The sequence below is a fragment of the Macaca thibetana genome, chromosome 11 (genome assembly GCF_024542745.1).
Source record: "Macaca thibetana thibetana isolate TM-01 chromosome 11, ASM2454274v1, whole genome shotgun sequence".
NCBI classification, from domain to species: Eukaryota; Metazoa; Chordata; class Mammalia; order Primates; family Cercopithecidae; genus Macaca; species Macaca thibetana.
Window position 1 is genome coordinate 82,975,795 of NC_065588.1, and position 12,903 is coordinate 82,988,697.

The 12,903-nt window shown below is 35.0% G+C and overlaps 1 protein-coding gene across 2 annotated transcripts in view; it reads right to left on the reverse strand.

Annotated features, from left to right (window-relative positions):
- The window catches only part of MGAT4C (MGAT4 family member C), a 909,629-nt gene that overhangs the window by 799,340 nt on the left and 97,386 nt on the right, over positions 1-12,903 (reverse strand). The window contains exon 2 of one of the 2 annotated variants that reach the window (XM_050749432.1): positions 46-78. The exons of the other annotated variant lie outside the window; for it this stretch is intronic. The gene's annotated coding sequence lies outside the window, so the exon portion shown is untranslated. The remainder of the gene's footprint in view (positions 1-45; positions 79-12,903) is intronic. 2 annotated transcript variants of the gene reach the window in all.

Consider the following 12,903-nt stretch of genomic DNA (forward strand, 5'->3'; position numbering starts at 1 on the left):
ATATAAAACTTGATGTGCACTTTTAAAATTGTATATAGTACTTACCCATCCAAGTAGAATGTAACAGCAGCTGAGAAGCTGTCAAGGAGAAAAATGCCAGAAGGATTAATAAATCATATTGCTATAATATGATGATGAGAATTATAAACAGCCATGTAAAAATTAGGTCACTAGCAGTCAGCTGACTTGGCTTCTTTTAGTGGTGGTAGTAGAGGAGTGTATATTTATCTTTTGTTATGCCCTGGTAAGTAGCTGGCAAGCTTGCAATATATAAATATTATTTAAAGATGTTATGATTGGCTTGAATCCAGGAAATGTTCTCAGATTTACCATTAGCTATCAGAGATCTTAAATATTGCTAGAGAGGATTGAAGAGGGAAAGAAAAGCCACAAGTTAAAAAAAAGATATTAATAGTAAAACACTTGAGAGGATTATTAGGAAATAAAGTATGCATACTTAATGATACAAAAATTTAAAAACAATAAAATCTACATGTTCACATAGTTCATAAGAAAGAGTGATTATTAAAGCATGTTATTGAAACAAAGGAAGAAGTAATCTAAAACAAGGGCTTACAGAATATTTTTTAAAACTTTTTAATATTTTCATTATTTCATATATATGGAAATGATTGTTTATAATGTACTTCTATAATATTATATATGAAAAGATCTATGTTGTTATTCACTGCCATTACTTACAACTTTACACAAAATAGTGATATGACCACCAGAACAAAAAAAAGAAACAAACAAAAACTCACTTAATTTTCAATCCTCATGCAATTTAACTGAAGAAGCTTTTGAGAAGGCCAAGTAATAACTTAGTTGTGATGTACCAGATTTACTTTGGTGATTTAACAATGCTCATGCAATTAAGATTGTTTATTGATAAATAAATTTTATTCAGATAAAAGTTAACTATATTTATAAGATCATATTTCCACAAAAAAGTCTATGAGGAGATGTGTTTATGCAATAAATGAGAAAAGTTTTTAAATATCAATCCACTAAAATGATTCTACCTTGTATCACATAAATTAATAACCCTTGTTATGAACATAGATTTTAAAATATAGTCAAGAAGTAAGAAAGTCAAGGTCATTTATAATTCTACGTTGTGGAGTTATTCATTATTAATATTTGAGTCTACATGCCTGTCTTCTTCCCATGTCTTATTGTAGAAATGTTGGCTATTAAAGAAAAACACAAAGATGTGTAAGATACAAAGATGTAAAAAATGAATATTTGGCTGGTCGCGGTGGCACATGCCTGTAATCCCAGCACTTTGGGAGTCCGAGGCTGGTGAATTACCTGAGGTCAGGGGTTTGAGACCAGCCTGGCCAAGATGGCAAAACCTCATCTCTAATGAAAATACAAAAATTAGCCTGGAATGGTGGTGAGCACCTGTAGTCCCAACTGCTTGGGAAGCTGAGGCAGGAGAATCGCTTGAACCCAGGAGGCGGAGGTTGCAGTGAGCCAAGATCTCATCACTGCCCTCCAGCCTGGGTGACAGAGTGAAACTCTGTCTCAAAAGAAATGAATATTTATTATACTCCCACTCACTACTATTGAGTTTGCTGCATATTATGCCACACTTTTTTCTTTTTACATACCAATGTGTTTTAACATTATCGTCTAGCATACAAATCTATGTATACATACCACTACATAATTATGAAAATACAGTGTTTTCTAACTTATTTTTTGTCTTAGCATTATATCCTAGATGCCTTTCAATATCAATTCAAATGCATCTACTTATTTAATGATTATATGCTTATAATAAAAGACTAAGAATAAATTAATTCACATGTAGCTTTCTAGTAATAGAATAATTCTGTACTTAACTATAACTCTTGATAAATAAGGTTTTATAGTTAAAACATAACAAAGCTAAAGTGATTTTGGATGAGTTTGTGTCCTTTGTAGGGACATGGATGCAGCTGGAAACCATTATTCTTAGCAAACTATCACAAGAACAGAAAACCAAACACCGCATGTTCTCACTCATAGGTGGGAACTGAACAATGAGATCACTTGGACTCGGGAAGGGGAACATCACACACCGGGGCCTATCATGGGGAGGGGGGAGGGGGGAGGGATTGCATTGGGAGTTATACCTGATGTAAATGATGAGTTGATGGGTGCTGACGAGTTGATGGGTGCAGCACAGCAACATGGCACAAGTATACATATGTAACAAACCTGCACGTTATGCACATGTACCCTAGAACTTAAAGTATAATAATAAAAAATAATTTAAAAAAAATACTAAAAACTAGCCGGGCGAGGTGGCGGGCGCCTGTAGTCCCAGCTACTCAGGAGGCTGAGGCAGGAGAATGGCGTAAACCCGGGAGGGGGAGCTTGCAGCGAGCTGAGATCTGGCCACTGCACTCCCGCCTGGGCGACAGAGCGAGACTCCATCTCAAAAAATAAAATAAAATAAAATAAAATAAAATAAAATAAAATAAAATAAAATAAAATACAAAAAAATAAAAAAAGAAAACACATAAAAGATTGTAAGGAGAATTGATGTTCCATGAGAATTTCAATGATAGATGCTATTACATTTGCTAGCAAAACAGGGTAAGTATAGACAAAAATCATTTAATTGTACATTTAAAATAAGTAGAAGAGTATCATTTAATTGTTTGTAACACAAAGGATAAATGCTTGAGGTGATGGATACCCCAGGTACCCTGGTGTGATTATTACGCATTGCCTGCCTGTATCAAAATATCTCATGTAACCCACAAAGATATACACCTCCTATGTATCCACAAAAAATTTTAAAAAATAAAAATTTAAAAAAAGGAAATAAACTTTTATAACTAATAAAGCCAAGCACTTCCTTCACTGAAGGCGGGTGTAAAAGATTTGATTCTGAATAGAATAATGAATAATAATGAATAATGAATGAATTACTGGGAGATTAATTCTGAAGATTTTCCTAGGTTGATGCTAAGAACTGCTATAAGTTATTTACCAAAATTGAGAGGGCATTTGAAATTTATGAGCTATTTAAATGTTATTTAATTTTTATTTTAACTAAGTTATTTTTGTCAAATTTATATGCATATATATTAAATATAAAAACAAAAAATAACTGTGGAAACAATCAGTGTTAAAAGGATGATATGCATTTGAAGAATGGACACATTCTCATAACAAAAGTCCTGAAAAAATGTTGTACAACAGTTCAGCTAATATCTATGAAATCATTCCCCAAGATGGGAGTAGAGTATCTGTTCCAGTTTTTTCTAAGGTGTTGACTTTTTAATGGGAGATTTAAAATTTTTATACAAACTTCGATTGCTTTTGTTCCTAATAGGCACCATCAGAAATAACATGCTTTATACTGTTCAAGACAAAGTTGTAAAAATAAATCACTTCTCATTTTTTTGATATTAATCATGGTATAGTTTCTTTTTAAAATCTTAGGTGATGGAAGAATAAATCATGTGCTGTAAATACCCTTTGAACCACAAGCATCGCAAATTGACATTACAGCAGGGATTTTTCTTCTTGACAGCTTATCGTAGGAGCCAAATAGCCCTAGATTTTCATTAAAGAAGAACCGAATAAATCTGGTCAAACATAAATAAAACAAAGTATTTGTTTATCACTGTAAAGAAATCAGCTTGTAGATTGGATTCCATATAATGTTTATGCCAACTGCTACTTGATAGATTAAAGTTAGCAGTAATTTTACTGTTTTCAAAGGGCCAGAGAAAAGGGAATTTATCAAATTAAGAAACTGCACCTCGATTTGTTCTAAGGGTAGGAAATAAAAAGGAAAAACAGGGATAAAGTCATATCATCTTTTTCAAGGCACAGATGAAAAAACATGTACAAATATGCTACAGAGTTATTTGATTAACAGCAAATGCTTCTGCCAATACAAATCTCAACGCTATAAGCTGTTGTTTTGTCAGTGTATTTGTAGGATAAAAGGAATCAGCTTGAACGTATTCTAAAATACCCCAGAAATAGTGTCTCTGTCTAAACATGCGATATATTGACATAAAAAGATCAGATGAGCAATTTTGAATACCATAAATTCATACAAAGAGCCAGAAAAAGAGCCAAGGATCTCCTGCTATTGCATAATTCATAGATATCATTAAACGTAAATTTCCAGTAAAATACTGTTGTGTTTTTGGAGTAGGAATTAAGTTCTGCACATGACTGTGGGTTAAAGAGGATATCAAAGTAAATATAAGACAATTTAAGGCAGAATCTAAATTAAGGATTATGATCTTCCTCTCCCATTAAAAAAATATTTTTATTATAACAGCTATTAACAAACTATTGTTATATAATAGATGTTGTGCTTACTCTTCAGATGTGTTCACTTTATTTAATCCTCCACAGTACTTCTATGAAGCAGCTATCATTAATGCCACTCTAGACATGAAAAAACTGGTCACAGAGAGACAGTAATTTGCTTTTGGTCAACTAGCTAGTGAGTGTCAAAGGCAGCAGTGAAGTAAGATTATCTGATTCCAGTGGCTGTTCTTTTGATTCCTGTGTAGATGTCAAAATAACCCATTTGTATAGAACTTTTAGAATTCTTAAAGAAATTTTAAGCCTGTTATCTCATGTTTCCCTTGTAACTATTGTATTCAGTCTGTGGGGTGGTAGCTGTTCTGTATAATAGAGACACTAAAAATATGTCTGGTTTTTAGTAGTAGTTTTAGGAGTGATTAACTTCAGAGCTTATGATATTATCAACTGAAGATTCTATTGCAATTGCATCTCCCTTGCCTTCTGCCCAATCCAGCTTTTCTTACTCCCTTCACGGTGGTTTTCTCTGATAATAAACCCAAATAAATTTCTTGCATGTTAATCCATATTTAAGAGTCTATTTCCAGGGACACTGACCTAAAATAGTAATTTTCAATATCAAGCCATTCTCTTGAGTCTTTTGTTGAATCATCTTAGTCTCTTTAAAATTCTTTTGCTCTTTTCTTATATTTTTCCAGTACCTTTGTTTATTGTTGTAACCTGTGAAGTATATTTGCTTTTTAGTTATGTTATTCTGTTCCCATATTTGGAGGCTCCAGCTTGTGGCACTTTATTTCCTTAGGTATTTTGTGATTTTTTGTTAGTACAAATTTATATTTCTAAATTTTTGCTTGTGATAATTGCTTGTGGTGACTGAAGACAAGTTCTTTTGGGAAAAATAATTGCAATTGTTTCTTCTAGGTGCCTGGGGGCTATACCAACCCAGATGCACTTTAAACTGTAGTATTGCATTAAAGTTTTCACATCACACAATTTGAGGAAATTCAGGCTGCCATCCAACATAAAGGCTGTTTTTTTTAGCTAGAAGCATTATTTTTTCCCCTTCATTTAGGACTAGAAGTCAAGATAGGTATAGCTCCTTATAAAACCCTGAATGAGTGGACATTTATTCCTGTTTTACACTTACACGGAGGGGCTAGGCCATTTAGAGAGCCCAGGTTTATGCTGGGATTATGTTTTTGATTTTCTGTTTTCAATCACCACTGGACACTTTCTCCCTTTACCCTCTGCTTTGAAAATCTATGAAAACAAAAACTCAAGTTTACTAGAATGTGCCATGGCTTTCAAGGTGGAAACCAGTATCAGCAATCTGCTTGTCACTTTCATTTTATCCTTTAATTTAATTATGTCTTGTAATACTTTTTATTTTCTATTTAGTTCATCAATGCATTTGAATATTTTACTACGACAGTACCCAACCTTTTTGGCAGCAGGGACTGGTTTCGTGGAAAACAATTTTTTCACAGACCAGGGGTGGAGGCATATGGTTTCAGGATGTTTCAAGTGAGTTACATTTGCTGCACACTTTCTTTCTATTATTATTACATTGTAATACATAATGAAATAATTATGTAACTCACCATAATGTAGAATCACTGGGAGCCCTGAGCTTCTTTTCCTGCCACTAGATAGTCCCATCTGGGGGTGATGGGAGACAGTGACAGATCATCAGGCATTAGATTCTCATAAGGCGTTTGCAACCTATATCGCTTGCATGTGCAGTTCACAAGAGTTCGGACTCCTAAGAGAATCTAATGCCAAGGCTGATCTCACAGGAGGCGGGGCTCAGGTGGTAATGCACTGATGGGGAGCAGCTGTAAATACAGATAAAGTTTATCTTGCTTTCTGGCCACTCAGGTCCTGTTGCGTGGCCTGGTTCCTAACAGGCCATGGACTGGTATTGATCTGTGGCCCAGGGTTTGGAGACCCCTGTTTTAACATATTCAGCATTTATGTTTTGTTTATTTTCTCCAGGGGGAAAAAAAAAAAGATGAGGAGATTAACCATTCTGCCGTACTGCAGAAAGGTAAGTTTCTCCCACTAATTGTCATCAAATAGTTTAATTTTTAATATGTGATCCTTTTCCCCCAGCGCAGCCAGCTGTAATTAAGTGAAAGTACAGAGCAGAGATGTGAACACTCTTGTTTTTTTTTTTTTTTCATTTTAGTGAAAGCTCTGTTACTGACATAATAGACAAAAATTTGGAAGAATGAAAAATTAAATCACTCTTTCCGTCTCATTATCACTAAAGGATAATTACTCTATCCAGTATAGAGAAAGGTTGAAAAATGCATTAGAGAGCAATATTTAAAAGCTGATGGGATCTAAGAAGAGGGCCTTTTCATCGTATTTTCTGCTATCATTGAGAAGTACATGAGATTTTGACAGAACCCACAGAATAGTTTGGAAATCTAAAAATAACGCATTTGCCCTTAATTATTTTTGGAACAGTGTAAAGAATTATGCTTTTAGAATTCCCCTATAACCCAATGAAAAGGGTTAAGATGTATTTTTGTTGCTAAAGAAGGGGAAGGCACAAGGCAGCCATACCAAGTATCCTATGATCCCGGAGTAACAAGAGAGAGAGGAAAAAAATGTGGCTGAGAGAAAGCAAGCAGATGTTGAAATGGTCTGTGGTTGTGATAAGAAGACATTATAACAAAGAGTAGTGTAAAACGTATGTCAAGAAACCAGGTGGAAATACAGAAACCTCAAGAGATGCCAATGTGGTGGGTATGTGAGACATGATTGTACATCGCAATAGATGTCAGTATAGGACAATAGAAGGCTGATTCTCAGATGCCACACCATCTAATATAATTGTACCGTATGAACTTTCCAGAAGTTAAACCAATCCAAAAAGCAAGGAAGAAAGGGGGGAGACAATTTTGATTTTACTGAATTAAAACCCGAAATACCTGAGAAATCTTTAAAGCCTTTGAATTTACTTGGAATTGATTCAGTTAATTTTTTCTGCCTCCAAGCAAAATGGGAATGCAGTTAGAAGACAATTCTGGTTATGAAAAATCTAATGAAATTAAAATAAAGAGAATTACATATTGTGTTCACTTGAATTTTACAAAATATGTATCCACTACATGTGGAGATCAAGAGGCTAGTCTCTCAAGAAAAATGTTGTGGTCAATTCTGTAAAATACTGCTGACAGCTAATGTACGATGGGAATATGTAGGATCTGGCAACAAATTAATAATTGGTGACATAGAATCAGAACTCTAGTGTGGCAAAATTAAATGAAAGTTGAGAAAGTTTAAGTTGCATTTATAAAAAAGAAAATAAAACCTATTGTTAAAAGCTAGTTATGAAGGGAGATTGAAATAAAAAGACAAATTAAAAATAATAGCTAACAAGAGATATGAGGTCAAGACAAAGCATGCTACGTTTTATTTAAGATTAGGGATACGAGATCATATTTGATCAGAAGGAGACAGTGACAGAAATTAAGATGTTGAAGACTCAGGAACAAAAACAGCTAAAAACAATGGGAGTAGAGGGGAATGTATGTGCAGGGGCTGAACTTGAATTGGAGCAGTGTGTCCTTCATTGTAATGGAAAGGGGCATAGTATGAGCTAAATATTTGTGCCTCCTCTCAAAATTCATGTATAGAAATCCTAAGCCCTAGAGCCTTTGATAAGTAATTATGTCATCAGGTGGTGCCCACTAGAGTAAGATTAATAACCCCCATACAAAGAGACCCAAGAGAGTTTTGCTTCCCCTCTCTCTGCCCTGTACCACATGAGGATACAAAAGAAGACCGTCATCTGCAAATCAGGAAGAGTGCCCTCACCACAAACCAGATCTGTCAGAGCCTTGATCTTGGACTTTCCAGTCCTGGAATTGTGAGAAATAAATGATTGTTGTTGAAGTCACTAAATATGTAGTATTTTATTATACAGTAGCCTGACCTGATGAGACAGAGAGGCAGCAGGTCAGTTCTTACATATGGTAGCAAAAAGATTATGTGGTTACCATCTGCTGTATTTGTTCTGGTTAAGAAGTGAAATAATCTACTGAGATTAATAGAGGGAGGAAAGGAGTAGGAAAACATTTAAATAGTGTGTATAAGATGTTATTTAATTGTGGATCTTGGTCGAATAAACTTGCTGAAGAAACATGATTTTTTGTGTGTGTATTTTGGAAAGACCGATTGAGATTGAGATTGCTGAACATGAACTCTAGAGAATCCAATCTACTGGAGGATGCTTTGCTATTCAGGGATTTTATCCAGGGTTTCCATCTTGCCTGATGAATGTGAGATTAGAACAAGGAAGTCAAGAATATTTTAAACACAGTAATAGTAAATATTATGCAAAAATGAAGAGAAGCTGTGTGTGAAGAAAGAGTGTGAAAGTGTTAGGGAGATGACTCATCCTGAGAGAGGTTCAGTGAGTTGGGCCTCTCCTTGTAGAAATTGTTTGTGATGATGGTAGCTGTTAAGGTGATGATTTCAGTTGATGAAACCATCAATGAGTTAAAAGAAGTAACTGGAAAATTTGTAAACACTCCACATCAGAAAGGAAAGGGGGAGGTAGGCACGGAAGCCAGACAGTTCAAATCTGATGGTTAAAGCTGAGCAGAAATAATTGCCTGGGAGGAGTGCAAGGAAGCAAGGGAGAATCATAATCATGAAGAATCTGTGATGGATAGATTTCTGTTTCATTTTGGGGTCAATGGAAGTATTTGTAAACATGGAAAAATGTGTCATTTCTTTGAATGGGCTGCCTTGTGAGAAGGCAGTCACAGGAAATATATTCAAATAAAGACAAAATATTAGTTATATCGCAAAGAAGTTATTTTGTATCTTGAGATACAAAAGATTAGATCATATAATCTTTGAAATCTCATCCTACTCCAAGATCTCTTCTGAAACTGACTGTTCATCCTCCCACCACCTACATGTTTTTCTCTTAAGTTCAGTTATTAGCAAAATCAACTACATCCTTAATCTCTTCCTTGAATGTCTGTCACACTGACTTGCTCTAACTTAAACCTGGTTGTTTTCCAATGATAACCTTTCTTCTGCATACTTTATATGTTTTTACCCAAAGTGGAGTAAGTGTCTTTTTGTATTCATCACCCTGAAGAGATATTCATACAATTATCTTTACCTTTTCTATAAAAAAGCCTCTCTGTTGCTGTCATCAAAAGTCTCCTTGCTTTGTTCTTTGATAATCTTAGCCCTTGACTTATTGTAACTCTCTCCAAAACTACTTCTATGGTAATGAATTCAAAGTTCAAGATCTAACTTCTCCATTTTTCTTCTCAATCATCTTGGTCCCCATTTTAACTCCAAAACTAACTTCTGTTATCATACCCATGACTTTACAGTAAGCCACACCGTTGGCTTACTAACAATTACTATTATCCTAACACCCAATTTCAAACATGTCTTATCATTTTCTATTTTTTCAGCTCAGTCCCTCTTAGAACCAAACTCCAAGAATCTTTTGAAGCCACTGAACCCGTACCACTTTTCTTTATGTTTCCTTCCTCATCTAACATTCATACTTCCCTTATTATCCGGCTTAAATTTTATTGCTAATCACTATAAAATCACTTCCTTAATGCAACATTGTTTCCTATCATGTTTGTATAGTATATTAACTAAATCACCCCAACCATGATTGAAAACAGTTCTCCACATACTATTCATCCGCACCTCCACCAGTGAACAAGCCTGCAGGGAAAACCAAACAACCGGGACTGACTCTACTTTAAGATCACGGGCACTAACTCACATTGTATTATTCTAGTTCATTCACTTTTTTACTGTACCTATAAGAACTCTTTTGTACTATGGCCTCTTGCCTCAAAATTATCCACTCTCTGCTGTGACCACTCTACTTCACAGAAGAGAGAAAATCATTTAAAAGACAAATTCTACAAACTGTCCCTTCACATCCACTTTCCCACATTTATACTTGAATATTCTAATTTATTTTATTAGCATGGACTAGACCCTAAGTAAATACAGTCCTTCTATTGTGTACATAACTTTATCCCTTTCCTTCTCATGGGCATTGCTCTAGTAATTTTCCCATCTCTCTCTTGAACCATGAAATATTGCCCATCAACTGGATCATGCCCATCAACATCAGGTTAGCTTGCAATTTTATTAAAAAAAAAAAACTTCCAATTTTATAAAGACAAATTATCTTGTCCACTTTCTCTTCCAGCTATTATCTCATTTCTCTTCTATTTACAAAGTAAAACTCATTGAAATGGCTGCTAAGCTTGATTCCTTAAATATTTTTCTTCCTATTTTCTTTTGGGCCAACTATCATCAAATTTTTATCTCCACAGCTCCAGCATAACTGCTCATTTTGTTGTTAAGATTAGTTTCTACAGTATTAAGTCCGATGGTCAATTTTCAGTGATCACCTTTTTTGGCCTATCGAAAGCAATTGGCACCATTGATGAGTCTAGCAAACTAAAATATCTTTTTTTTTTTTTTTTTTTTTTTTAACTTGGCCTCTTTCCTAATAACACATAGGCCTGGTTTTCCTTCTATTTTGCTGACTGCTTTTCCTCAATCTACTTTTTTCTTAAATCATCTAGAAAACCCCTAAATTGTAAGCTACCTCAAGATTTAATCTTTGGACCCTATCTCTATATTGATTCCGCTAAGTGATTTCATCCAGTTTCGAAGACAAATTCCTTGCCAGTCCTGTTGCCTTTCAAATTTATGTCTCCAGCTCCTAATCCTTTTTGAGCTCCAAACTTACTTACACAAGTACATGAGCTAGTTATGTAAAATTTAATAAGTCAAAAACGGAGAACTTCACATCCACCCCTAAAATTTCCTATTTTGTCTTCACCAACACAGTCAATAACAATTATTTCCTTCCAGTTGCCCAGTTTAAAAAAAAAATGAGCCTTCCATTAGTCTTTTATTTTTCTCTCACATACACAACTTCAGTAAAAACTACTAACACTTCTTTCAAAATATATCTCACCTATTCTTGCTTGTACACTAGTCCAAGTCATTACTGACTCTTACCTAATTTTTAAAATAAACTTCTACCTATTTCTCTGTTTTTTCCTTGCTTTTTCTTTTGCTTTTTAGTCTATTTTATAAAGAAGTCACAGTGACCCTGATTAAACTTAGGACAGATCACAATACCACTCTACTGAAAAGGCTTTACTTGATCACCATTTTCCTTTTCAAAGTGAATGCTAGAGTATTCTATTTGTTCTGTAAACTTACTTATAATCTGACTTTCTGCTCCTCATGGACCTCATCTACCACAACATTTGTCCTCAGTCATTGCCTACTCTGCCTTTATAATTTCAAAACTGCATTAAGGTCACACACCACCTGAAGGTCTTTGCTCTGGTTGTTCCCTTTTTCTGAATTCTCTTCTCACACATATTTGTATTTCCTTCATATCTTAATTTTTTTAACTTTAAGTTCCAGGGTACATGTGCACAACGTGCAGGTTTGTTACATATGTATACATGTGCCATGTTGGTGTGCTGCACCCGTTAACTCGTCATTTAAATTAGGTATTTCTCCTAGTGCTATCCCTCCCCATTCCCCCTGCCCCAAAACAGGCCCCAGTGTGTGATGTTCCCCATCCTGTGTCCAAGCGATCTCATTGTTCAATTCCCACCTATGAGTGAGAACATGCGGTGTTTGGTTTTCTGTCCTTGCGATAATTTGCTCAGAATGATGGTTTCCAGCTTCGTGAGTTCATATCCATTATAGGGACATACTATGGCTGCATAGTATTCCATGGTGTATATGTGCCACATTTTCCTAATTCAGTCTATCATTGATGGACATTTGGGTTGGTTCCAAGTGTTTGCTATTGTGAATAGTGCCACAATAAACATATGTGTGTGTGTCTTCATAGCAGCATGATTTATAATCCTTTGAGTATATACCCAGTAATGGGATTGCTAGGTCAAATGGTATTTCTAGTTCTAGATCCTTGAGGAATCAAGACACTGTCTTCCACAGCGGTTGAACTAGTTTACAGTCCCACCAAAGTGTAAAAGTGTTCCTATTTTTCCACATCCTCTCCAGCACCTGTTGTTTTCTGACTTTTTAATGATCGCCATTCTAACTGGTGTGAGATGATATCTCATTGTGGTTTTGATTTGCATTTCTTTGATGGCCAGTGATGATGAGCATTTTTTCATGTGTCTGTTGGCTGCATGAATGTCTTCTTTTGAGAAGTGTTTGTTCATGTCCTTTTCCCACTTTTTCATGGGATTGTTTGATTTTTTTCTTGCAAATTTGTTTAAGTTCTTTGTAGAATCTGGCTATTAGCCCTTTGTCAGATGGGTAGATTGTAAAAATTTTCTCCCATTCCGTAGGTTGCCTGTTCACTCCGACGGTAGTTTCTTTTGCTGTTCAGAAGCTCTTTAGTTTAATTAGATACCATTTGTCAATTTTGCCAAAAATCTCCTTCAGCTGATAAGCAACTTCAGCAAAGTCTCAGGATACAAAATCAATGTGCAAAAATCGCAAGCATTCCTATACACCGATAACAGACAAACAGAGAACCAAATCATGGGTGAACTCCCATTCACAATTGCTTCAAAGAGAATAAAATACCTAGGAATC